The 27,108-nt window shown below is 50.4% G+C and overlaps 2 long non-coding RNA genes across 2 annotated transcripts in view; both read left to right on the top strand.

Moving 5' to 3' along the window:
• LOC137302090 (uncharacterized) overlaps nucleotides 1-3,661 on the top strand; it is a 48,674-nt gene extending 45,013 nt beyond the window's left edge. Inside the window, exon 4 of the long non-coding RNA XR_010958418.1 lies at nucleotides 2,921-3,661. This is a non-coding gene — a long non-coding RNA (uncharacterized lncRNA). The remainder of the gene's footprint in view (nucleotides 1-2,920) is intronic.
• Nucleotides 3,662-21,134: 17,473 nt separating this feature from the next.
• LOC137302091 (uncharacterized) lies at nucleotides 21,135-21,680 on the top strand. Its single transcript, XR_010958419.1, has 3 exons — nucleotides 21,135-21,230; nucleotides 21,302-21,436; nucleotides 21,519-21,680. It is a non-coding gene; the product is annotated as an uncharacterized lncRNA (long non-coding RNA).
• Nucleotides 21,681-27,108: the final 5,428 nt, after the last annotated feature.

A 27,108-nucleotide genomic window follows, 5' to 3' on the forward strand; every position in this document is an offset into this window, starting at 1 on the left:
ACGGACAATGGCAGCGTGGATACAAATTTGGCTAAGGGGCAGAACACAGAAAGTAGTGGTGAACAGTTGATTTTCAGACTGGAGGCAAGTATACAGTGGTGTCCCCCAGGGCTCGGTATTAGGACCACTGCTCTTTTTGATATATATTAATGACTGGGACTTGGGAGAACAGGGTATAATTTCAAAGTTTGCAGATGACGCGAAACTCAGAAATGTAATAAACAATGTGGAGGATAGTAACAGACTTCAGGAGGACACAGACAGACTGGTGAAATGGGCAGAAACATGGCAGATGAAATTTAATGCAGAGAATTGTGAAGTGATACATTATGGTAGGAAGAATGAGGAGAGAAAATAAAAAGTAAATGGTGCAATTTTAAAGGGAGTGCAGGAATAGAGAGACCTGGGGGTGTAGTTACACAAATCTTTGAAGGTGGCAGGATAAGTTGAGAAGGCTGTTTAAAAAAGCAAATGGGGCCCTTGGCTTTATTAATTGAGGCACAGAATACAATAGCAAGGAATTGATACTAAACCTTTATAAAACACTGGTTGGGCCTCAGCTGGAGTATTGTGTTCAATTCTGGACACCAAACATTGGGAAGGATGTCAAGGCCTTGGAGAGGGTGCAAAGGAGATTTACTAGAATGGTGCCAGGGATGAGGGACTTCAGTTATGTGGAGAGACTGATTAAAGTTCACTCTGAACTGCCCCATCAAACACTCGCAGGACAGGTACAGCATGGGTTCTCTGCAGAATGAAGCTCCCTCTACACTGTCAAATCAAACATTCCCAGGGCAGGTACAACACGGGTTAGATACACAGTAATGCTTCCTTTACTCTGTGCAGTTTCGATCTCGCCTCAGATTTCAGATAAAAGGTTGCTTTGCTGCACAGTCTGCTGGTGTCTCTCTCTCTGTACTCAGTTACACCGCTCTCTACCTCCCTCTGCTGGTGTCTCACCTGACGAAGGAGAAAGCCTCCGAAAGCTGTCATTTTCAAATAAAATTGTTGGACCACAACCTGGTGTTGTTCGATTCTCTGCATTTCTCTGTTCTCAGTTACGCCGCTCTCTACCTCCCTCTGCTGGTGTCTCTCTGTATCTCTGTACTCAGTTGCACCGCTCTCTACCTCCCTCTGCTGGTGTCTCTCTGTATCACTGTACTCAGTTACACCGCTCTCTACCTCCCTCTGCTGGTGTCTCTCTGTATCTCTGTACTCAGTTACACCGCTCTCTACCTCCCTCTGCTGGTGTCTCTCTGTATCACTGTACTCAGTTACACCGCTCTCTACCTCCCTCTGCTGGTGTCTCTCTGTATCTCTGTACTCAGTTACACCGTTCAATCTGTTCCCGCAGCTCCTTCGGGAGTTTAATGATTTTGAAATGAAGACTTTTTCCTGTGTGACTTGTGAAGTTTTGATCAGTGAAATGTTTGTGAAAGAGAAGGATTGAGAGCCTTTTGTGTGGGACAGATGTTGTTTAACAGAGAAGCCACACGATGCTATAAATTGAGCAATGGTTTCTGGAGTGGAGCGGTTATCACATTTATCTCACACGCGAAAAGTCCCCGGTTCGATCCCAGATGAGAACGTTATTTGCGAATTTGCTCCGCTTGAATCTCCAGGGTGAGCTTTTTCTCCTGTGGGAAGCGGGCGATAATTGGCTTTTCCTGTTAAATTTGGCCACGGCTGCACCACATTGCTTCAGGGAAGAAGGGATGATGGAAGAAAGTGCCCATGAACCTGATTTAATGAGGCCAAACACAAGATAATGTTCAGATGTCATCAGCTGAACATTAACATAACCTGAGCTCCGAGATCTGACCGGGTCCCATTCCCCCAGAGTGAGGAATGAGCGGGAGGGGAAATTCCACCCGGTTTATATTTTTGTCCAAGGTGATGTCACAAAGTCCAATTTACAGTGGAGCCGAAATAGTTGAGTTTGGAGAGCGTGAGATTGAAGATCTGAAGGTCTCTGGGTTTGATTCTGTGTTCGGTGATTTTTGTTGCTCTGTTCTCGTTCTTTGAGTCGATTCTCGCATTTATTTCACTGAAATTTTAACCGGCACAGAAAGGTTGGGGAAGAAATAGACAGGCATCAAGAATGGCAAATATTGATAGTGTCTTTATTGAGCTTTTATTTCTCTTTTCTCTTCTGCCTTTTTCTCTGGAATTTTTCTCTCGGTGCCGGGAGACCATTTGATTTGAGGCATTTGTCCTGAACTAATGTCTTTTCCACATCTCGGGGCGGTCAGACCCGCTCTGTCTGTTACTACTTGTGACAATTGACGGGAACAGGTCACGAGTTAAACGTTTATCAGCAAACCGACAGAGAGATAACACAACGGGAATCAAACCCATTGGGCATGATTTTATCGGGGGGGGGGGGGTCATGGGAGGTCGTCAGGGGTCATGGGTGGGTCAGTCATCGGGGGCATTGACGGGTCAGTCATCGGAGCGAGGACTCAGTCATCGGGGGTCGGTGGTCACCGCGGGGGTCGGAGATCATGGGGTTCGTAGCTCGTGCAGGGGTGTCGGTGATTTGGAGGGGGTCGGCCGATCGCCTGTGTGGGATCACGGCAGGTTGGCTTGTTGGGCCTGGGGGAAGCACTCCTGCTCCTCCGGGCCCACAAGCTGTGCTATAAAGGCATTTACCTGCTGTTTCGGGCCTTCTCGCCTCCTCTCATGTGGTGTGAAGGAGAAGGCCCAGGAATCCCGGCCCCCAGGAGTTAAAAATAAAAAAGCTGTGAAAATGGAGGCCCGCAGCCTCCTTCAAAGCTTTCACTGACCGACCCGCCTCCGTTAAAACCAGGATTGGGCGGGTTGGGGTCGGGTTTTAGTTATTTTTACTATTTTTACCTTCCCAACCCACCCGTTCGTGGGGTTAAAATATCGGTCCTTTACTCTGTTTCTTTCTCCACAGATGCTGCCTGATTTGCTGAAGGATATACTTGCCATGGAGGGAGTGTAACGAAGGTTCACCAGACTGATTCCTGGGATGGCGGGATTGTCCTATGAGGAGAGATTGAGTAGACTGGACCTGTATTCTCCAGAGTTTAGAAGAATGAGAGGTGATCTCATTGAAACATACAAAATTCTTACAGGGCTCGACAGGGTAGATGCAGGGAGGATGTTTCCCCTGGCTGGCGAGTCTAGAACTAGGGGTCACAGTCTCAGAATAAGGGGTCGGCCATTTAGACTGAGATGAGGAGAAATTTCTTCACTCAGAGGGTGGTGAATCTTTGGAATTCTCTCCCCCAGAGGGCTGTGGAGGCTCAGTCATTGAGTACATTCAAAACAGAGATCGATAGATTTCTAGATATTAACGACATCAAGGGATATGGGGATAGTGCAGGAAAATGGTGTTGAGGAAGGAGATCAGCCATGATCTTATTGAATGGCGGAGCAGGTTCGAGGGGCCGGATGGCCCACTCCTGCTCCTATTTCTTATGGTTCTTGCTGAGTATTTCCAGCATTTTCTGGCTTTCTGGGGCGAAGGTATATCAAACATTGTAATGGTTGTTATTGAAAAAAATATTCCCCTTGACTTTCTGTGTGGATTTGTTTGCTTGTAAAGTCTGGTGTTTATTAGCTCCATGCTCTAACCAACTGAGCTAACCGGCCATGTAGCAGATTTATGCTCATGGGTTAGAGCCCTGCGTTAGGCGGTCTGTGTTGTATGTCTCACACTGAGTGACAGAGTTATTGAACAAACCACATCCCGGAAACATTGTTACTTGTTTCTGTATAAAACTGGTGAGGATGTAAATCGAAAGTAACGGATAAAGAGCAAGTTAAGATATCAAATGTAATTATTTGATGAACCCACAACACGCCATAAATTAGGTAGCGGTTTCCGTAGTGTAACGGTTATCACTGTTCGCTTTATGCGCGAAAGATTCCCGGGCGGGAACTTTATTTGGAAATCTCCAGGGTGAGTTTCTTCTCCTGTGAAAAGAATTGGCTTTTCCTGTTAAATTTGACAACGGCTGCACCACATTCCTAGTGTCAAGAACATTTTCACCAGTCTCTGGAAATACAAATGAGAACGGATGAAAGTTCATCACATGCAAAACACAATAACTTCCCCACGTGTCACTAGGTTAGTATTTCCGTCAGTCAGTCTGCAGAAAGTTATCGCTTCATTAATGACGATTACAACAATTATTCGTCTTTTACAGAGTTTCATGTATTCATTTAATAAAGTCCATAATTGTTTTGGACAAATTATTTCCCTCACCGGGAATCGAACCCACACCGCGGCGGTGAGAGCCCCGAATCCAAACCACCAGATGCCGCGCAGTGGGTCGAGTGATGGATCGGCAGAGTTGGTGTATAAAAAAAATTAAAAAGTAGAAACAGAAAATGTTGCGAACTCTTAGCAGGTCAGACAGCCTCTGTGGAGAGAGAAACAGAGGGAATGTTTCAGGTCGGTGACCTTTCATCAGAACTCGCTCCACAGATGCTGCCTGACCGGCTGAGTGTATCCAGCATTTTCTGTTCATATTTCAGATTTCCAGAATCCGCAGCACTTTGCTTTTGAAATTAAAAAGTAGCTCAAGTTGATGAAAGTTGCACCAGTGAAAATCCTGGGTGGAGATTTAGAGGATGCGACAGTGGGAAGGGCAGGACTGCGATTCGAACAGTCCTCCAAGCAAATTTCGGGGAAGTCATCGAAATTTAAAAGAGGACTTGGAACGGGAATAGAACGACAGGCTCACGTGACAGGGCATTGGTATTCGGAATGTACAAAATGCAGTCCCCACTGCTCTGATGACCTGAATCAGACAAATAGTAATTCACAACACAGGACAAATCCATTTGATTTGAGTTTTGGAAACCCATTCACGACAGCAGCTGTCTCCCATCAGTTTACTTTTCCAAACTAAAGGGTGTGAAGCTTGCACGAGTGATGATCTGTGCTGTATTATTTCTGAGCAGCAGACTCACCTTGCCCCATCAATGCCTATTTGTTGGAAGGCGCAGTCCCCATTGGTCGAGGGGATCGGTTTCTCGAGCTGTGATTCACCATCCTCTATTTCAGGAATATTCCGGTTTGCTGAAAATGAGATGAGATGAAACGAGCAGGTCCAACGAGCCGGTCTGTAACACGACACGGCATCGACAAAGTTGTCGCTTGCACTTACAGTGAAGCGGAGGGCAGTTTTCACCCTTAAACCAGCAAGTTAGGTGGCGCAGTAAATAGTGCAGATGGGAGCAGGAAGTCGTGAAGGGACATTGATGATTAAATGAGAGGGTAAAACTGTGGCAGATGGAGTTCAATGTGGGGAAGTGTGATATAATCCACTTAGAACCTTAAAAAGATAAATCAGAGTATTTTCTAAATGACGAGAAACTAGGAAGTATGGAGGAGCAGAGAGGTTCAGGGGTCCATCTCCAGAAATCACTAAAAACTAGTGGACAGGTACAAAAAATAATTAATGGAATGTGAGCCTTCATCTGAAGGGGCTGGAATACAAAGGGTGGAAGTTATGATACAGATGCATAAAGCTCTGGTTAGACCACATCTGGAGAAATGCGTTCAGTTCTGGGCACCGTACCCCAGGAGGGACATATTGGCCTTGACTGGGTGTGGAACAGATTCACCAGAATGATACCTGGGCTAAAAGGGTTAAATTATGAGGACAGGTCTTGTGGACGAGACTTTTATTCCCTTGAGTATTGGAGGTTAAGGGGTGATCTAATTGAGATGTTTAAGAAGATAGGGGGGAGGGGAGTGTAAGAAGATGGTTTGTAGTGGAGAAGAGAAGCCAGAGGTTATCTTTACATTCCAGGATGATCCTGGAATAGTGAGCAGTTTTGTCAGAGGAGAGCAGGACCCAATAGTGCTTTATGTGGCCCAGCCAGATCTGGTGATGAATGGTTAACCAGTTGTCCACCATAAATGTTCAAGTCTGCGTCCCTTGGGCTTACAGGAGTGGAAATGAGTGCAGTACCAGGGAGATCGACCAGGGTGAGAGAGAGTAATGGTTTTAATGGGGACAAGGGCATCAAAGGTGGAGGTGAGGGTGTGATTGAGCAAATCGGTAGCTGCAGAAATGTCGTGGTGAATGGAGGGCCAAAGGCTGGACAGTTGGGAATTTGAAAGTGCCGTTGTAAGTGACTTGGGGGAGAGTTTTTTCCAGGGATGAACATAGAAGGAAGAGGGTTCGTCCCACTCCCCTGCTCTTTCCCCACAGCCCTGTGAATTTTTACACGTCAAGTATTTATCCAATTCCCCTTTGAAAGTTACGATTGAACCCACTTCCACCTCCCTTTCAGGCAGTGCATTCCCGATCATAACAGCTCGCTGCGTAAAAAAATCTCTCCTCATTTCCCCGCCCGTGGCTTTTTTGCCCATTTATTTTAAATCTGTGTCCTCTGGTTATTAACCCTCCCATCACTGGAAACAGTTTCTCCTTATTTACTGCAACAAAACCTGTCATAATCGTGAACCTCCATTAAACCTTCTGGGTGTAGTCTCAGTGCCCTTCCTGCTGACCATCCCTTTAGTTCTCATGTGGTCTAGCGGTTAGGATTCTTGGTTTTCACCCAAGCGACCTGGGTTCGACTCTCTCTGTGGGAATAACAGGTTTTTAGTCCCAGCCTCACAATTTGCCTGCAGTCCAGGCTGTGGGTGCAGCTTCCTCTCTCGCTTCTGTGTTAGTCCCACAATCACACTGAGAAGTGAGACGGACCACAGCTCTTAAAGGGACAGTGCATGAAAAACCCAGTCCCACAAGCTGAAGGGAAGCAAGCAACAATGTCCCGACAGGTCACTCAGCAGCTCATGGCCAAGTGTTTGACTACAGTCCTTTTATTATTTACTGTAAAACCTGAGTCTCAGTGAAACACACACAGAACACTCTGGAAACACTCAGCGAGTCAGGCCGAATCTGTGGAGAGAACAGGCCAATTAACTGAGAGTCTCAATGAGACAAGGAACAAGACACGGCTCTTCACAAATTGCCATGGGATCTTTTACACTTCGGAGCAGAAAGAAGGGACCCCCATTAAACACCTCATTCAAAGGACAGCACCTCTCACGATGCAGCTCCCTCTCAGAACGACACAGTCAGTCTGGATCATGTGTCCCAGTCCTGGAACGGGAGCTGGAACCCACACCCTTCTAAACACCAACCTGACTCCCTGGTATTACTCTCACCTCCGGCTGGTCATGAAACAGACTGTGCCACTCCCAGCCTCAGCCCTGGGTCCCGGTCTGCACCATAACCGCAGCCTGTTACCGCTCATAGAAAGTGGCGTGTGATTCCTGAGTTCATTCTGTGATGTGCATTGCGGGAGTGAGAAGACATGGATTGATCTTCCAGAGAGCAGGGATGGACTCCATGGGCCGAATGGCCTCCTTCCGTGCTGTAACCTTTCTATGATTCTATGATTCCATGTGGGTGGAGAGGGATACAAGGATGTGATCAGAGATGGCCTTATCCATGATTGACACGATCGGGAGTAGAGAGGCCACGTGAGATGGCAAGGTCGAGGGGGTGGCCATGAATATGGGTCGGGGAGTTTCTATGCAGGGAGAGATTAAGGGAGGATAAAGTATCACATAATAGACTTGTTAGCAAAATTGAAGCCCATGGGATTAAATGGACAATGGCAGCGTGGATAGAAAATTGGCTAAGGGGCAGAAAACAGAGAGTAGTGGTGAACGGTTGTTTTTCAGACTGGAGGCAAGTATACAGTGGTGTCCTCCAGGGCTCGGTATTATGACCACTGCTCTTCTTGATATATATTAATGACCGGGACTTGGGTGTACAGGGTATAAGTTTGGAGATGACACGAAACTCAGAAATGTAATAAACAATGTTGAGGATAGTAACAGACTTCAGGAAGACATAGACAGACTGGTGAAATGGGCAGAAAGATGGCAGATGAAATTTAATGCAAAGAATTGTGAAGTGAAACATTTTGGTAGGAAGATTGAGAAGAGGCAATTTAAACTAATTGGAACAATTTTAAATGGAGTGGGGGAATAGAGAGACCTGGGGGTGCACTTACACAAATCTTTGAATGTGGCAGGACAAGTTGAGAAGGCTGTTAAGAAAGCAAATGGGGCCCTTGGCTTTATTCATTGAGGCATTGAATACAAAAGCAAGGAATTGATACTAAACCTTGATAAAACACTGGTTAGGCCTCAGCTGAAGTATTGTGTTCAATTCTGGACACCAAACTTTTGGAGGGATGCCAAGGCCTTAGAGAGGGTGCAGAAGAGAATTACTAAAATGGTGCCAGGGATAAGAGACTTCAGTAATGTGGAGAGACTGGAGAAACTGGGGCTGTTCTCCTTAGAGCAGAAAACATAAAGGGGAGATTTGATAGAGGTTCAAAATCATGAAGGGCTTTTGTTAGGAATCTTACAACACCAGGTTATAGTCCAACAATTTTATTTTGAAATAAAATTGTTGGACGATAACCTGGTGTTGTAAGATTCCTTACATTTGTCCACCCCAGTCCATCACCGGCATCTCCACATCATGGCTTTTATTAGAGCAAAGAAAGAGAAACTTTCCAGTTGCAGAAGGGCAGTGACAACACGGGTTAGACAGAGAGCAAAGCTCCCTCTACACTGAGACATCAATCATAGAATCATAGAATCATAGAAGTTACAACATGGAAACAGGCCCTTCGGCCCAACATGTCCATGTCGCCCAGTTTATACCACTAAGCTAGTCCCAATTGCCTGCACTTGGCCCATATCCCTCGATACCCATCTTCCCCATGTAACTGTCCAAATGCTTTTTAAAAGACAAAATTGTACCCGCCTCTACTACTGCCTCTGGCAGCTCGTTCCAGACACTCACCACCCTTTGAGTGAAAAAATTGCCCCTCTGGATCCTTTTGTATCTCTCCCCTCTCACCTTAAATCTGTGCCCCCTCGTTATAGACTCCCCTACCTTTGGGAAAAGATTTTGACTATCGACCTTATCTATGCCCCTCATTATTTTATAGACTTCTATAAGATCACCCCTTAACCTCCTACTCTCCAGGGAATAAAGTCCCAGTCTGTCTAACCTCTCCCTGTAAGTCAAACCATCAAGTCCCGGTAGCATCCTAGTAAATCTTTTCTGCACTCTTTCTAGTTTAATAATATCCTTTCTATAATAGGGTGACCAGAACTGTACACAGTACTCCAAGTGTGGCCTCACCAATGCCCTGTACAACTTCAACAAGACATCCCAACTCCTGCATTCAATGTTCTGACCAATGAAACCAAGCATGCTGAATGCCTTCTTCACCACCCTATCCACCTGTGACTCCACTTTCAAGGAGCTATGAATCTGTACTCCTAGATCTCTTTGTTCGATAACTCTCCCCAACGCCCTACCATTAACGGAGTAGGTCCTGGCCCGATTCGATCTACCGAAATGCATCACCTCACATTTATCTAAATTAAACTCCATCTGCCATTCATCGGCCCACTGGCCCAATTTATCAAGATCCCGTTGCAATCCTAGATAACCTTCTTCACTGTCCACAATGCCACCAATCTTGGTGTCATCTGCAAACTTACTAACCATGCCTCCTAAATTCTCATCCAAATCATTAATATAAATAACAAATAACAGCGGACCCAGCACCGATCCCTGAGGCACACCGCTGGACACAGGCATCCAGTTTGAAAAACAACCCTCGACAACCACCCTCTGTCTTCTGTCGTCAAGCCAATTTTGTATCCAATTGGCTACCTCACCTTGGATCCCATGAGATTTAACCTTATGTAACAACCTACCATGCGGTACCTTGTCAAATGCTTTGCTGAAGTCCATGTAGACCACGTCTACTGCACAGCCCTCATCTATCTTCTTGGTTACCCCTTCAAAAAACTCAATCAAATTCGTGAGACATGATTTTCCTCTCACAAAACCATGCTGACTGTTCCTAATTAGTCCCTGCCTCTCCAAATGCCTGTAGATCCTGTCCCTCAGAATACCCTCTAACAACTTACCCACTACAGATGTCAGGCTCACTGGTCTGTAGTTCCCAGGCTTTTCCCTGCCGCCCTTCTTAAACAAAGGCACAACATTTGCTACCCTCCAATCTTCAGGCACCTCACCTGTAGCGGTGGATGATTCAAATATCTCTGCTGGGGGACCCGCAATTTCCTCCCTAACCTCCCATAACGTCCTGGGATACATTTCATCAGGTCCCGGAGATTTATCTACCTTGATGCGCGTTAAGACTTCCAGCACCTCCCTCTCTGTAATATGTACACTCCTCAAGACATCACTATTTATTTCCCCAAGTTCCCTAACATCCATGCCTTTCTCAACCGTAAATACCGATGTGAAATATTCATTCAGGATCTCACCCATCTCTTGTGGTTCCGCACATAGATGACCTTGTTGATCCTTAAGAGGCCCTACTCTCTCCCTAGTTACCCTTTTGCCCTTTATGTATTTGTAGAAGCTCTTTGGATTCACCTTTGCCTGATCTGCCAAAGCAATCTCATATCCCCTTTTTGCCCTCCTGATTTCTTTCTTAACTCTACTCCGGCAATCTCTATACTCTTCAAGGGATCCACTTGATCCCAGCTGCCTATGCATGTCATATGCCTCCTTCTTATTTTTGACTAGTGCCTCAATCTCCCGAGTCATCCAAGGTTCCCTACTTCTACCAGCCTTGCCCTTCACTTTATAAGGAATGTGCTTACCCTGAACCCTGGTTAACACACTTTTGAAAGCCTCCCACTTACCAGACGTCCCTTTGCCTGCCAACAGACTCTCCCAATCAACTTCTGAAAGTTCCTGTCTAATACCATCAAAATTGGCCTTTCCCCAATTTAGAATTTTAACTTTTGGGCCAGACCTATCCTTCTCCATAGCTATCTTAAAACTAATGGAATTATGATCACTGGTCCCAAAGTGATCCCTCACTAACACTTCTGTCACCTGCCCTTCCTTATTTCCCAAGAGGAGGTCAAGTTTTGCCCCCTCTCTAGTCGGGCCAGGGAAGGTACAGCATGGGTTATATGCAGATGAAGCTCCCCCTAAACTGTGAAATCAAACACTCCCAGGGCAGGTACAACACGGGTTAGATACACAGTAATGCTTCCTCCACACTGTGCAGTTTCGATCTCGCCTCAGATTTCAGATAAAAGGTTGGTTTCCTGGACACTCTGCTGGTGTCTCTCTGTGTCTCTGTGCTCAGTTACACCGCTCTCTACCTCCCTCTGCTGGTGTCTCTCTGTATCTCTGTGCTCAGTTACACCGCTCTCTACCTCCCTCTGCTGGTGTCTCTCTGTATCTCTGTGCTCAGTTACACCGCCCTCTACCTCCCTCTGCTGGTGTCTCTCTGTATCTCTGTACTCAGTTACACCGCTCTCTACCTCCCTCTGCTGGTGTCTCTCTGTATCTCTGCATTCAGTTGAACCGCTCACGACCTCCATCTTTTTATCTTTTCTTTTTTTAATTTTTTTTCGAAAGAAACTTATGAAATAGGACAATGGAAGTGATTGAAAAAAAAAAGATTCTAAAGACATCGAGTTTTTTTTCTGAAAGACATCCAATCGCATCACAACAGCGACTCATTGAATTGGAATCAGGTGACTGCAGTGTATAAAAGGTGCTGGTTGGTGGGTAAAATGATCGTTGAGTTGTTTGGTATCATGGGGGGGTTTTGTAGTGAGAGGTTTATCTCTGTGACAGGAACAACTTGCTGAGAGCAGAGCAGAGCAGAGCAGAGCACAGTCAGCCAGAGGAGAAGGAGACGAGAGGAACCATCAACAGGGAAGGAGGGAGAAGGAGAACACCATCACCATCACCATCAGCCGTGAGGGGTGTGCTGCTGCGGGTTCGGCCGTCAACACAGAGGGAGGAAGAGGAGGTCGGCGCCGTGAGGTGTGGACGGCTGGAGGTAGGGGGAGGAAGAAGACCATAAAAGGACAGGGGGTTTCCCCCCAAGTGTCTGGCCCGGGACAGCTGGAGCTGCCTGGGTGAAGTTACTTTTCTTTTGTTTCCATCCTTGGAGGACTGAGCCGAGGCAGCTTCGGCTGTCTAGGGGAAGACATCTCCTCCCCACTGCCCACCAGAAGGAAGAAGGTGCAGCCCCGCCCCTCTTCGACCCACTTCAGCGGCAGCCCACCCCTGCGGACTCTCTCCTTTCTTTGGGCGCCATCCCTCCCTCACTTGCTCTCCTGCTCTTGTGAGCGATACCTCTTAAGGCATAAACATCGGACAAAGGAGCCCCTCTCCCAAATTAATATTGGCAGACGTGGGAGAGGCGGTTATCCATTAAGGCCGTCTCCATCCATCGACCTGAGACTATGGCGTCACCATCTTCGCCGGTGCCGGGACCCAGCAGGACGTATGCGGGAGTTGCCGCGGCGGCCGCTCCTGCTGTTTCTGCCGCTCCTGCTGGGCCGGCGCCGTTTCGCCTCTTGACGAGGAAGAATGGGGTCAAGGCCTACGCCCACCCCAACATGACCATTGAGGCCTGCGTAAAGGCCATGGCCGAGGTTGTCGGCCCCTCGGCCATCGTTGCGGCCTCCAAGGTCTACGGGAAGGCTGTTGCCTTTTTGAGGTCCGAGCGGGCGGTGTCCCTGGCCCTGAGCAAGGGGCTCACGGTGGGCGGGACTTTCCTGCCGGTGGACCCGCTGGAGGCCACCGCGCAGCGGGTTGTCATCTCCAACGTCCCGCCCTTCCTTCCGGATGAGCTCCTCCTCCCCCACCTGCGTCAACTGGGGGAGGTGAGGTCGGGGATAACGCCGCTGACGCTCGGCCTCAAGGATAACAGCCTCCGGCATGTTTACTCCTTCCGTCGCCAAGCCTTTATTACACTGGCACGGGAGGAGGTGACGCAGGGGGGCTTTAACGCCCTCCATGACGGGACAGCCTACCGTGTCTTCTGGACGGCGGAGGGTGGGCGGTGCCATGCCTGTAAGGAGGTGGGGCACCTAAAGAAGAACTGCCCCGCCTCCCAGGCCGCCAAACAAGCTACGGCGGCCAAGGCTGGCGCCGCCACCGCTCCTCCCCCTAACCCCGCCCCCGCGTCGGGAGAGTCAACTGCGCGGGCGGAGGTTGCCGACGAGGCCTCCGCCGGGGGGGAAGGAGGGCACCCTCGGCCGCGAAAAGCGCTGAAGAAGACGAGGCACCAGGAGGCTGGTCCCCGGGACGTTAACGGTTCTAGCCAGCCCAAGGCCGTGGTCGTGACCGCGGCTGATCAACATCTCGCGGTCGCGACAGAGCCCGGGCTGGCGGGTAGTCAGGAGGGAGCGGAGGTGGGGGCCCCAGCAGACATGGGGTTCCCCCTCCCTCCGCGACCCTCCGGCAAGAAGAAAAGGCGCCACTCCCTGGAAGCGGGGGGGAAACCTGCTAAGGGACGGCCCCCCGTGGATGGGGAGTTGGCGCCACTCGCGGATCCTGCGGCCCCACCCGCTACATCTAAACAGCGGCGGGGGTCTTCTGCCTCTCGGGGGGAGGAGATCGTGCCCGTGCCGCCCGGGGGGATGGAGAGACCCTGCTGATAGGGGGGGTCGCGGATCCGCCCATAGACATACGTACCCCGTTCACTGGGTCGGGCGTCCTGGGTGCCGGGGCGGGCGAGGCCGAAGAGGCCGGATTCGTCTGCCCTCGGCTCGACCTCTCCCAGGACCTGCTCGACCTGGTGGCGGGGTTTAATAAAAATATCTCACGGGCCGGGTCGGTCGGTGGCGACGTGGGTGGGGGGACCCCCTCCTCCCAGTATCTGGGCACGGAGCCGGGGGAGGTGGGAGAACTGGAGTATACGTTCTCCCCGGTTTCCCCGGTTTGCCCCTATATCCGGGTGCCTGTTTTTCACCGCCCGGAGGATGGGGAGGGTCCCCGCCCGGCGCCGCCCTCTGACCCGGAGCCCCCGGTAGAGCCCGGGGGGGACTCCTCTGCCGACGATCCGGGGGGTGGGATCGTGACAGTGGCGGGGCCGGCCGGCGCGGCCGTCTCGTTCTCCGCACCGTGTGCGGGGAGTGGGTCGGCCGCGAGCGACGATGGCCCGGAGGAGGACGGGGACTCGGTGGTGGGCACTGGGGAGGATTTGGAGTTCGCCACCAGTGAGGTGGTGGACGCCCTCGTGCCCGACACCGAGTCTCCCCTCATCCCCGTTGAGGAGCTCCGGGATTTTGTGTCCGTTTGGAGCCATCGTCGCGATGGCGTCCGGCTGGCCCTCGACCGTTGGTCGGAGCCGGCGCAGTTAATCCACTCGGTCCTGGCCGCCGTCGCGTCCGTGGCCGCGGAGGAGGGCGGCGGCGGGGTCGGGCTGCGTCGGCTCAGATCCCTCCTTACCGGGCTCTTGAGGGAGTGGCGGTCGACTCGCGGCCCCGCTCCCTCCGCGCATTAGGTTTAAGTAGGTTGCGCTGTGCTCTTGCCATGGAGATAACCATAGCCAGCCTCAACATCAACGGCGGCAGAGACGCACGCCGTAGATTTGACAAGTTCTCGGTCCTTCGGGACGGGAAGTATGCGGTGTGCTTTCTGCAGGAAACCCACACCGTTCCGGGAGACGAGGCCACGTGGATCCTGGAATGGGGAGGGGGGGTCTACTTGAGTCACCTCGCCAGCGTTTCGAGCGGGGTGGCCATCTTGTTGGCCCCGACTTTTCAGCCGGAGATCTTGGGGGTCAAGGAGCCGGTGCCGGGCCGCTTGCTCCACGTAGCCCTTCGCCACGGGGACGTGCCGCTTCACCTGGTGAACGTGTACGCCCCCTGGTCCGGAGCCGAGCAAGTGAGCTTCTTTGAGGAAGTGTCCACTGACCTGAACTCCGTCGACGCCGGCGAGTGCATTATCCTCGGGGGGGATTTTAACCGTACCCTCGAGGCGAGGGACCGCTCCGGTCCCGCGCGTGCCCGAACGGCGACGGAGAAGTTGAGGGACCTGGTCGGGTCCTTCGACTTGGTGGACGTCTGGCGGAATCTCCATCCCGACTCCGGCCAGTTCACCTTTGTGAGGGCTGCAGGAGGGAGCACCAGAATCGACCGCCTGTACGTTTCGCGGGCGTACGCCTCCTGCGTCCCGTCGGCCTCCATCCGGCCGGTGTCGTGCTCGGACCACCACCTGGTGTGGATGGAGCTCGCTCTGTTCCGCGCCCGGTCGGGGTCCGCGTACTGGCACTTTAACAACCGGCTGCTGGAGGACGCGCGGTTCCGGGACTCGTTCCGTCTGTTCTGGAGCGACTGGAGAGGGAAGCGGGGAGGCTTCTCCTCCTTGAGGCTATGGTGGGACGTGGGCAAGGCTCACGTCCGCCTCTTCTGTCAAGAGTACGCGAGGGGGTCGACTAAGAGGCGGGAGTCCGAGGTCAGGCGGTTGGAGCAGGAGGTGCTTGGCCTGGAGTCCCGTCTCGGTCAGGCCGCCGAGGATCCGGCCCTGCGGCAGGTGTACGAGGAGAGGAAGGACGCTCTGAGGGACCTGCAACTGGTCGGGTCCCGAGGAGCGTACGTGAGGTCGCGGCTCCAGCTCCTGCGGGACCTGGACCGCGGCTCTCCCTTCTTCTACTCGCTGGAAAAGCGGCGGGGGGCTCGTAAGCAGCTCCTTACGCTGCTGGCCGACGACGGGTCCCTCGTCTCGGACCCGGAGGGAGTCAGGGCCCGTGCTCGATCTTTCTACGAGGCTCTGTTCTCTCCGGATCCGTCCAGCGAGGAGGCGCGCAGAGTTTTGTGGGAGGACTTGCCGAAGGTCGGCCCGGAGGACGCCGAGCGTCTGGACGCTCCGCTCAGTTTGGCGGAGCTGACCGGCGCCCTCCACCAGCTCTCTAGGGGCAAATCCCCGGGGCTGGATGGGCTGACCGTGGAGTTCCTCAGGGCCTTCTGGGACGTCCTGGGGGGCGACTACGCGCGGGTCCTGGGGGAATGTCTGGCGACCGGGGAGATGCCCCTTTCGTGGCGCAGGGCGGTCGTGGTCCTGCTGCCCAAGAAGGGGGATCTCCGCAACCTTAAAAACTGGCGCCCGGTCTCCCTCCTCAGCACGGATTATAAGGTCTTTGCCAAGGCGATGTCTGCTCGCCTGGGCACCGTGCTGGCCCACATGATCCACCCCGACCAGTCCTACACGGTCCCGGGCCGGAAGATCCACGATAACATCCATTTGGTCCGGGACCTGATCCACCATTCCCAGAGGGCTGGTCTGTCGGTCGCCTTCCTTTCCTTAGATCAGGAGAAGGCGTTCGACAGGGTGGATCACGAGTACCTATTCGGGACTCTGCGCGCTTTCGGGTTCGGGTCGCATTTCGTCGCTCGGATCCGACTTGTGTACGCCGCCGCGGAGTGTCTGATTAAGGTTAACGGATCCTTGACGGCGCCCCTTCGCTTCGGGAGAGGAGTGCGTCAGGGGTGCCCCATGTCCGGCCAATTATACACCGTCTGCGTGGAGCCTTTCCTGCGCCTCTTGCGCAAGAGGTTGTCGGGACTGGCTCTGCGCGAGCCGGACGTGGAGGTCGTCCTTTCGGCTTACGCCGACGACGTGGTCCTCGTGGTCACGGATCCCCTTGACTTGCGGAGGATGCGCGAGTGCCAAGAGGTCTACTCTGCGGCGTCCTCCGCAAGGATCAACTGGGAGAAATGTTCCGGACTCCTGGTGGGTCAGTGGCGGGTGGACTCCCTGCCGGAGGAGCTCAGGCCTTTCGCCTGGAGTACCACGCACCTCCGGTACATGGGAGTCTACCTCGGCCCTGCCGAGGAAGCCTGGCCGGCGAACTGGGAAGAGCTGGAGGCCAAAGTCGCCGCTCGCCTGGCGCGCTGGACAGGACTGCTCCGAGTGTTATCCTACAGGGGTCGTGTGCTGGTCATAAACCAGCTGGTGGCCGCCATGTTGTGGTACCGGTTGGTCACTTTGACCCCCCCCCCTGACTTTGTCGCCAAGATTCAGAAGAAGTTTGTCGACTTCTTCTGGGCCAGAGGGATACACTGGGTCGCTGCCGCGGTCCTGAGTCTCCCGCTTAGGGAGGGCGGTCAGGGGCTGGTGTGCGTCCGCACCCAGGTGGCAACTTTCCGCCTTCGGACGCTGCGGCGATACCTGTACGTTGAGCGTCCTCTTAGATGGCGTGCGGTGGCGACGTATTTTTTCCGCCAGCTGCACGGCCTGAACTACGACACGCAGCTCCTGTTCATCTCGCTGGTGGGCGGCCGCATGTCTTTGCAGGAGCTGCCTGTCTTTTACCAGGATCTGCTCAGGGTCTGGAACATGGTCGCCTCCGGTCGGAGCTCTCGCCCGTCAGGGGTAGCGGCCGTCCTGCAGGAGCCGCTGCTCGGGAATCCGTTCCTCCGCGATATCGGCTTCGGCCACTCGCGGCTGTCGGTGCGGAGGGCCGTGGCCGGTCGGGTGACCAGAGTCAGGGACGTCCTGGATGGCGGTGGGTCGGGTTGGTTGGAGCCGTGGGCGCTCGCCGCACGGATGTCCTCGTGGCGTGCCGGGGACGCGGCCATCGCCATCCGGGCGTTGAAATCGGCGCTCGGCCCTGACTCCACTCGGGATGTGGAGGCGGCTCAGGCGTGCGGAGCCATCCCGTCCGACCTGACCCCCGTTCGGACGGAGTTCCTCCTCGGCGCCAAACCCCGGAACCTCCCTCGGGGGGCCGCGCCTCACAACTTGAGTCGTCTCTCGGAAATTCCCTCCGTGCCGTTTCACACCGCGCGGAGGGATTTCCTGTACGGGCTGCTCCTGCACACCATCCACTTCCTCGCCCTCGTCTCTCGGCCGGACACGCCCTGGCGTGCCAGCCTGCCGTCCGGCGGAGACGGGGGTCCCCATTGGGAGGCTCTCTATACAGGGGTCCTCCCGTGTTACTTTGGGGATCTGGGGTGGAGGGTGTTGCACGGAGCAGTCGCGTGCAACCGGCGGTTACGCCATTTCACGGACACCCAGGCCGCTTGTGATTTCTGCGGCCTGGAGGAGTCCGTGTTCCATCTGTACACTGGGTGTGCGAGACTGCAGCCCCTGTTCCATTATTTGAAGGGGCTGCTCCTCAAGTTCTGGCTGCATTTCAGTCCCACGCTCCTGATCTTTGGCCGCCCGGTGAGGAGGGGGGCGGGCAGGTCGGTGGACGTTCTCGTGGGCCTGCTCCTGGGCCTGTCCAAGGTGGCCATCCACAGGTCTCGGATGATCGTGGTCCGTGGGGGCGGTCGCTCGGCCTGTCTGCCTCTCTTCCGCGGAATGCTCCGCGCCCGGGTGGCCCTGGAGATGGAGCACGCGGTGTCTGCCGGTACGCTCGAGGCTTTCCGCGGCCGGTGGGCACCGCAGGGGCTGGAGTGCATCCTGGACGAGGATAATAAAATTTTAATTTGAACACTTGGTTTTGGTTTATTTGGTTTTTAGTATTTAAGCACACCCCACACCCCCCCTTCTTATAAAAGGGGGGCCTAATGCACAAAAAAGGAAAAGGAAAAAAAAAACTCAGTTACACCGCTCACGATCTCCATCTTTTTTTCTTGTCTTTTTTTAGATAAAAAGAAAAAGAAAAAAAAAAGAAAAAAAAAAGAAAAGAGAGAAATAAAAAAAAAAAAGAGCAGAAACCTGGTCAAGTGCTTGTCAACATTTGACTGAAAAGGTTCAGTTTCAATGGGGTGACTGTCGCCAGTGAAATGTTGACAGGTCCTCACTAGTTTTCTTGCATTTTTACTTGCAGGTGAAGTACTATGAGAGTCCTCGGCTTTTGTCACTGCCTTGATCCAAAAAAAAAAAGACATTGAGTTTTTTTTCTGAAAGACATCCAATCGCATCACAACAGCGACTCATTGAATTGGAATCAGGTGACTGCAGTGTATAAAAGGTGCTGGTTGGTGGGTAAAATGATCGTTGAGTTGTTTGGTATCATGGGGGGGTTTTGTAGTGAGAGGTTTGTTCCTGGTGTTCGTTGGAGTAGTTTGTTGCTCTGATACTTGGCAACAGTTTCGAGGGCAGAGATTTCTATGGAGAAGAGTAAAACCCACCCCTGTGCCCCAGAGAGTCCCTCCCCCTGTCCCTCCCTTTGGTTCCCATTTCAGTGTGTCTGAGGGGAGAAGTCTGTCTCCACTGCAGACTGTGACGGTGCAGTGTGGAGAGCAGAACCTGCTGGTGAGGGTAGACATGGATTTATTTAGAACCAGGCACCTGATTAAAGCTGCTGACCTGACCCTGGGGACAGCAGGTTGTCGGCCAACTAGGATCTACTCTCAGAACCACACTGTCCTCTTTGACTATGGGCTACATGAATGTGGCAGCAGATTGCAGGTAATGTGATTCCTCAACTCTTGCTCCAATTTCACTGTGCAGATTATTGCCCACTCTGAACTCATTAACATCGGGTGAAACTCCAGCCACTGAGGAGATCCCTGAATGAAATCTGTGTATAAATTCTTGCCCACTGTTAAATATCACCCTGTGTGAAACTACTTCTTTATGTTGACATGTCAATCTTAGCTTTATATTTGAAAAGAACTTCAACTTGTCACTGAGGGACTGCATCTTTGTTAAATGGGTCATTATTACTCTCTAACTCTGAGATTCAATTCTATTGACCTTGAACCTTCACCTACATTTCTCCAAACCACTCTGTTCTTTCGTGCTTTAATTGATTTATCTTTTCTTTGCCTTCCTGTGGATATTCAGGCCTGTTGCCTCAACTTGTGGTCAATGAATGTTCAGTGTGGAAGTTCCTGTTGAGAGTTCTCTTGAAAGATGAAACAAGTGGAATAATAATTGGGATACAATGTATTAAAGGGGAACTCCACTTTTGGTTATTACACCTGCCAATCCCCTTGATTCCACAGCCACAGATGAGGTTTAAAAGTGATGTTGTGTTTTGTGCTCCTTATCAGGGGTAACTTGAAGCCCCTTCAGGTGAAAGCTCCATTCTATATGGGAAATGATGCTCATCAAATTCAGCTGTGCCAATCAGTTCAGGGTTTCTGATTGCAGGCCTGAAGTCTCCTGTAATAGAAGGTGGACTGAGCAGAGTAACAGAGGCTGCTCCAGGCAACTTCCACCTATGGTGGAGCTGCTTCAATCATGTCATTGAGGGGTTTCAGCTGCTCCTCAAACTGTTGCTTCACAGGGCAGGAAAATTACCAGAAATAGCTTTTGTCCAATGAGACCAGCTCTTCATTCCTTAAGCTGATGTCGATCAGATGGCTGGAGATTTCCTGGTCTACGCCACCCACCTGAACCACACCCCAAATGCTCGTGGATCTGTCATTGTGAGAACTAATGGAGCCATCATTCCCATTGAGTGCCACTATTTTAGGTAAGAATCTTTACTCTGTGGCAAATAAGGTCTACAGCAGGTGCAGTTATCTGAAGTTGTCCTGAAATTACACTCCTGTCTTTCCAGGAAGGGCAATGTGAGCAGTGACCCTATCAAGCCCACCTGGATCCCATTCAGCTCTACCAAGTCTGGAGAACGGCTTCTGTCATTCTCACTGCGACTTATGAACGGTACGTGATGGGTGGATGGGGAGTGCTTTTCTGTCGTCTCCTTCTGGGAGTTACACCCACTGTTTCTCCAACCCTTGTCCTTCAGATGACTGGCTGACAGAGCGCACCTCGACTGTCTACTACCTGGGTGACCTCATTCACATTGAGGCCTCTGTTTCAATGACCAACCACATGCCCTTGAAGCTCTACATTGACAGCTGTGCAGCTACATTGAGCCCAGACAAGGATTCCACCCCAAGATACAACATCATTGACTACCATGGGTAAGGAGCTCTCTGCTTTCTCCAGCTGGTTATGTCTCAATAGGTTCACTAAATTCACTTTGTCCCTTTTTTAATCTTTCTTCAGTTGCCTCCTGGACAGCAAAGCTGAGGACTCCTTTTCAACCTTTGTGTTGCCAAGAGGTGAACGTGAGCTGGACAAACTCCAGTTTGACCTGGATGCGTTCCGCTTCTTTGGAGATGACCGTTCCTTGGTAAGAGGAAGTCAAACATTGGGTTCCCCATGTTGGGAGGAGGTCACTAAATAACAACTTGTATTGAATGTGTCCCTCAGATTTTCATCACCTGTCACCTGAAAGTTGCTGCAGTGGATCGGAGAGATTCCATGAACAAAGCTTGTACTTTCCAGAATATGTAAGTTCCCTCTCTCTCTCGGATGTGTTGTATTAAAGGGTGATGGACAACCTGGTTGATAAACTGATTCTCTGGTTTAGCTGGACCCCATTAGAAGAATCGACAAATGATGTGTGTGCCTGTTGTCATCTGGATAACTGCGGTGCCACGAGGGAATTCCGACTTGATTCCAGAGGAAGGAGGGATCTTGTATCTGGACCTGGTAGGACATTGATCCTCTCTATGTTGGAGGTCACCCTTTACCCTCTCTAACTGGAATGTTTGATATTGCAGGGAATGATGCTGAATTGAAGTCGGAGGGTGAGGCCTCACTTGGACCCCTGGTCATTCTGGATCCTTATGTGACAGACCTGGCAACTGAGCCCCTTAATGAGGTTGAGCAAAGGATGCAGGAGAGGTCACCAGGTGGTGAGTTGGCCGACTGCTGGTTTCCATTTTCCCCTCAGTATTTCCTTCCCTCACTGACCATTGGTTTCTTGTTCCTTTTTAGGTGTGGCGTCTGAGGTGGTCCTGATTTTGGCCCTGACTGTGACCGCTGTCTCTCTGATCTCTGCCTCTTTGATCGCCTTGTTTCTGTACAGGAAACACAAGCAAACCCAGTTCAACTAGTTATCAAATGACCAATAAATCAGTGACTACTTGTATCTTCTAATGGCTGGTTGCTCATTTTTCATTATCTGGCTCCAATCAGCATGCAATGAGTGCTCAATACTATTCGTAACACTCTGCACTCCTCCACAGTTCCTCCTGTTAGTGAAATAGGTTTTAATGAGTCCATGTAAGTAGTGGCAGAATGTCTGGTAATAGTGTATCCAGGCCCAGTCCATGGAAGGCTGCAGCAATGGGTGAAGGCTTGCTCGGCCATCATTGTGCAGGTCAATGAGCTCTGAAGGGACAGTGGGACTGGCCTGTGTTACTGGTGCCGGCTGGTTGATGGCCCAATCATTCCCTTGGTGCTCTGCAGTCATTGATCACTCGAATCCCCACACGGGCTCCAAACTCCAGTTAAACTTTCCCGTTCGGAGCTAATTGTCCAAACACCAATAGGATTGAAAGTTGGTGGCCTTGGAACTCTCTTCCAAGATTGAAGATCTCTGCCCCTGGTGTAAAGAATCTTGTTTCGTGGGGCTGGGACTCCAGGTTGATTTCAAATGCTCAGTGTAAAGGTTAATGTACACGGGCCAATGTTGTGCCCATCTGGTGCAGGCACAGTGAGAGTGCGAGGGACGGGGAGCCCAGCGGTTGTGATTTAACTCTGTTGGATTTGAATTTCACCTGTCTTCTTGTGAGCACAGACTGAAGTTTCTTTATCTTCAGCTTCCCCTCACGACAGGCCCTCAGGGTTTTATTGTATATAGTTCGTCCTATTTTCAGATTACATTATTTATCGTTCACTATATTTGAAGGGTGGTCATAGGAACAGGAGTAGGCCATTTAGCCCCTCGAGCCTGGTCCACCATTCAATGAGATCATGGTTGATCTGTGACGTAACTCCGTATACCTGCCTTAGTCACACCCCTTACCTTTTGGTTAACAAAATTTTATTCTGAGATAATAGATTTAACAATTGAGCTAGCATCAACTGCCCTTTGTGGAAGAGTGTTCCTAACTTCTCCCACTCTTTGCGTGTAGAAGTGTCTCTTAACTTCACTCCTGAAAGCCCTGATTCTTATTTTTAGTTTATGTCCCCTGGTCGCTGAACTCACTGTTTTTATAACTTTACAGTGAATTGGGTCCAATCCATGTCTGGGACACCCTTTACTTTGAAATATTGAAATTTGTTCATAAAATGTTCTTCAGATTAATAAGAGAATGTTTAACTTTACTGAGCTGGGTTTTTCTTTTTGGTAAATCAGACATTCAGGGGGTCGAGTAAACAGGATGGGAGCTGTTAGCAGTCAACACCCTCGCTTCAGACAACATTCTTTGGCAGTGGAAACCACTCCTCCATTTAAATCAAATCATGGTAATATTTTACTTGAGCTATAATCACTGAAGTTTAGTGTTTAAACATAGCAGGAGATCCAGGCTCGTTCTGTTCAAGTAGAATAACAATGAGTTAGTGGGAACTTTTAACAATAGCAATTCACTTCTGCTCACTGTACACACTGAAGGTGACTTTTTTTTCCAGTGGAAACTGCAGTCAGACGGCCCCTCCTCACTTTCACTCTGAGCTTCTTCACACCATTGACAAATAGTGTTCGGAAACTTTAAACCCAATAGATGAAAATACATTCAAGTGTAGTGTAGGGCCATCTGACCCTCTTCTGACTGTTGTCTGATTTACATTGTAACATTTCAGGGAGACTTTACAAACTAGATATACTTTGGGATTTTGTTTACAAGTTGCAAAAAAAACTATGTAGAAATGCTTCATGAATTCATTCTCAATGAAGCTTAGGATCTAACAGTACAGAAACAGGTGACTTTCCTCTTGCTCCTCATCCAATTTAATGTTCCTCTGTTCCAAGGTCCCTATACACGACACAAAGCTGGGGTGGAATGTGAGCTGTGAGGAGGATGGAAAGAGGTTCCAATGTGATTTAGATAAGTTGTGTGAGTGGGCAAGAACATAGCAGATGCAATATAACGTGGATAAATGTGAGGTTATCCACTTTGGTTGTAAAAACAGAAAAGCAGATTATTATCTGAATGGTGAGAGATTGGGAAAAGGGGAGGTGCAACGAGACCTGGGTGTCCTTGTCTGCCAGTCGCTGAAAGCGAGCATTCAAGTGCAGCAAACAGTTAGGAAGGCAAGAGGATTTGAGTATAGGAACAGGGATGTCTTACTGTAGTTGTACGGGTCTTGGTGAGACAACATCTGGAGTATTGTGTGCAGTTTTGGTCTCCTTATCTGAGGAAGGATATCCTTGCCATGGAAGGAGTGCAACGAAGGTTTACCAGACTGATTCCTGGGATGGCAGGACTGATTTATGAGGAGAGATTGGGTCGACTCGGTCTATATTCGCTCGAGTTTAGAAGAATGAGAGGTGATCTCATCAAAACATATAAAATTCCAGCAGGACGAGATGCAGGGAGGATGTTCCCGATGGCTGGGGAGTCCAGAACCAGGGGTCACAGTCTCAGGATACGGGGTATGCCATTTAGAACAGAGATGAGGAGAAATTTCTTCACTCAGAGGGTGGTGAACCTGTGGAATTCTCTACCACAGAACGCAGTGGAGGCCAAGTCATTAGATGTATTCAAGAAGGAGGTAGATATATTTATTAATGCTAAAGGGGGAAAAGTGGGAACAGGATACTGAGTTAGAAGATCAGCCATGATCATTTTGAATGGTGGAGCAGGCCCGAAGGGCTGAATGGCCTTCTCTTGCTCCTTTTTTCTATGTTTCTATACTCCCGTTTAAAATAATTCATGGAGTCTGTGTCAATAACACTTTCGGGCAGAACTCGACATTGTCCCTTCCCTCTCTGTAAAGATTTTTTTGAACCATAAACATGTATCTTTTGCCATGTCACATTTGACCCTCGGGCTTATAGAATCATAGAAATTTACAGCACAGAAGGAGGCTATTCGGCCCATTGTGTCTGTGCCAGCTGAAAAAGAGCTATCCAGCCTGATCGCACTCTTGGTCTTGGTCCGCAGCCTTGTAGGTGACGGCCCTTCAAGTGCACATCCAAGTACTTTTTAAAAAGCGATGTGGGTTTCTGCCTCTACCACCCGTTCAGCCAGTAAGGTCCATTCTCACACCACCCTCTGGGTGAAAAAAATTATCCACAGATCCCCTCTAATCCTTCTACCAATTACTTGAAATATATGCCCCCTGGTTATTGGCCTCTCTGCTGAGGGAAATGGACCTTAATATCCTTTTTTTATTTGTTCATGGGATGTGGGCGTCGCTGGCAAGGGCAGAATTTATTGCCCATCCGAAATTGCCCTTGAGAAGGTGGTGGTGAGCTGCCTTCTTGGAAGTGATGCAGTTCGTCTGTCCCTCAATAATTTTTTTCGGTCAATTAAATCCCCCCTCAGCCTCCTCTGTTTCAATGAAAACAACTCCAGCCGATCCAATCCTTCCTCATAGCTAAAATTCTCCAGTCCTGGAACATCCTTGTAAATCTCCTCTGTACCCTCTCTGGTGCAATCCCATCTTTCATCGTGTTTGTCTGTCGAGCGGTCACGCAGATCGAAATGTATCGAATGGTTTCAAGGCGCAAATGAACATTGGTGTGAATGGGACATGTGCCCAATAGAAACAGCGGTCGGAGCAGAACAAACTAAAAGGCGTGAGATCGTGAAAGTGAATGTTAGAGTCGGCAATGGAGCAGGAAAGTGTCCATGAAATAGAAGGAGGAAAGTAAAGGCGGCATATTGACTGTGGAAGAAAGAAAAAGCTGGGAGAAGAGGCGGGTTTGAACTGTGGAACATCAAGTGCAGGCATGTGAGAGTGCTGGGATTTGACGGAATTAAAAGGTTTCACCAAAATAATATTATTTCTTGTGCTCAAGATTGATTTCTTGCTGCAGTCTCTGAGCATATGTGGCAATGGAGAAAATCGGTAAATGACACTCTGTGGAGACTCGGATTCGAACTGGGGTCACTGCGACCACAACGCAGAGTATTAACCACAAAACGATCACGACGAGGGACATCAGGTGTGGCAGTTGCGTCCGAACAACAGCAATGGCGCTGCTTCGAAAAGAAGGATTCTGAGCGATGAGGCCAAAACAACCAGCACCTCAAATTGGAGCAGTGCTGGGATTTGAACCCACGGCACACAGAGACTGGGATCTAAATCCAGCGCTTTCGACCGCTCAGCCACACTACCATGTCACCTCTACCACCTTTAGAATCTGGGAACTGGTGATTGAAAAGCGGCTTTCTTACTCTGACCTTTCAGTCCAAGACTTTTGCCTTGAAAGAATAAAATAAAAGGGCTTTCTTTGCACTGTTCATTCGACAAGGTGGCCGAGTGGTTACGGGAACGGACTGCTAATCCACTGTGCTCTGCACCCAAGGTTTTGTATCCCACCCGCGCCATTATTGTATTTTTTTAATCGTTCATGGGATGTGGGCGTCGCTGGCAAGGCCACCATTTATTGCCCATCCCTAATTGCCCTTGAGAAGGTGGTGGTGAGCGGCCTTCTTGAACCGTTGCAGTCCGTGTGGTGAAGGTTCTCCCAATGTGCTGTTAGGAAGGGAGTTCCAGGATTTTGACTGAGCAACGCTGAAGGAACGGTGATATATTTCCAAGTCGGGATGGTGTGTGACTTGGAGGGGAACGTGCAGGTGGTGTGGTTCCCATGTGCCTGCTGCCCTTGTCCTTCTAGCTGTTAGAGGTTGCGGGTTTGGTCGGTGCTGTCGAAGAAGCCTTGGCGAGTTGCTGCAGTGTATCCTGCAGATGGTACACACTGCAGCCACTATGCGCCGGTGGTGAAGGGAGTGAATGTTTTGGGTGGTGGATGGGATGCAAATCAAGTGGGCTACTTTGTCCTGGATGGTGTCGAGATTCTTGAATGTTGTTGGAGCTGCACTCATCCAGGCAAGTGGAGAGTATTCCATCACACTCCTTACTTGTGCCTCGCAGATGGTGGAAAGGCTTTGGGGAGTCCAGAGGTGGGTCACTCACCACAGAATACCCAGCTTCTGGCCCACTCTTGTAACCACAGTATTTATATGGCTGGTCCAGTTAAGTTTCTGGTCAATGGTGACCCCCAGGATGTTGAATGTGGGGGATTCGGCGATGGTAATGCCATCGGATGTCAAGGGGAGGTGGTTAGACTCTCTCTTGTTGGAGATTGTCATTGCCTGGCAATTGTCTGGCGTGAATGTTACTTGCCACTTATCAGCCCAAGCCTGGATGTTGTCCAGGTCTTGCTGCATGTGGGCAATGACTGCATCTTATCTGTGGGGTTGCGAATGGAACTGAACACTGCGCAATCGTCAGCAAAGATCCCCATTTCTGACCTTATGATGGGGGAAAGTTCATTGATGAAGCAGCTGAAGATGGTTGGGCCAAAGACACTGCCCTGAGGAACTCCAGCAGCAATGTCCTGGGGCTGAGATGATTGGCCTCCAACAACCACTCCATCTTCTTTTGTGCTCGGTATGCCGATCCAGTG

Source organism: Heptranchias perlo, chromosome 35 (assembly GCF_035084215.1).
Source record: "Heptranchias perlo isolate sHepPer1 chromosome 35, sHepPer1.hap1, whole genome shotgun sequence".
In the NCBI taxonomy this organism is placed as follows: domain Eukaryota; kingdom Metazoa; phylum Chordata; class Chondrichthyes; order Hexanchiformes; family Hexanchidae; genus Heptranchias; species Heptranchias perlo.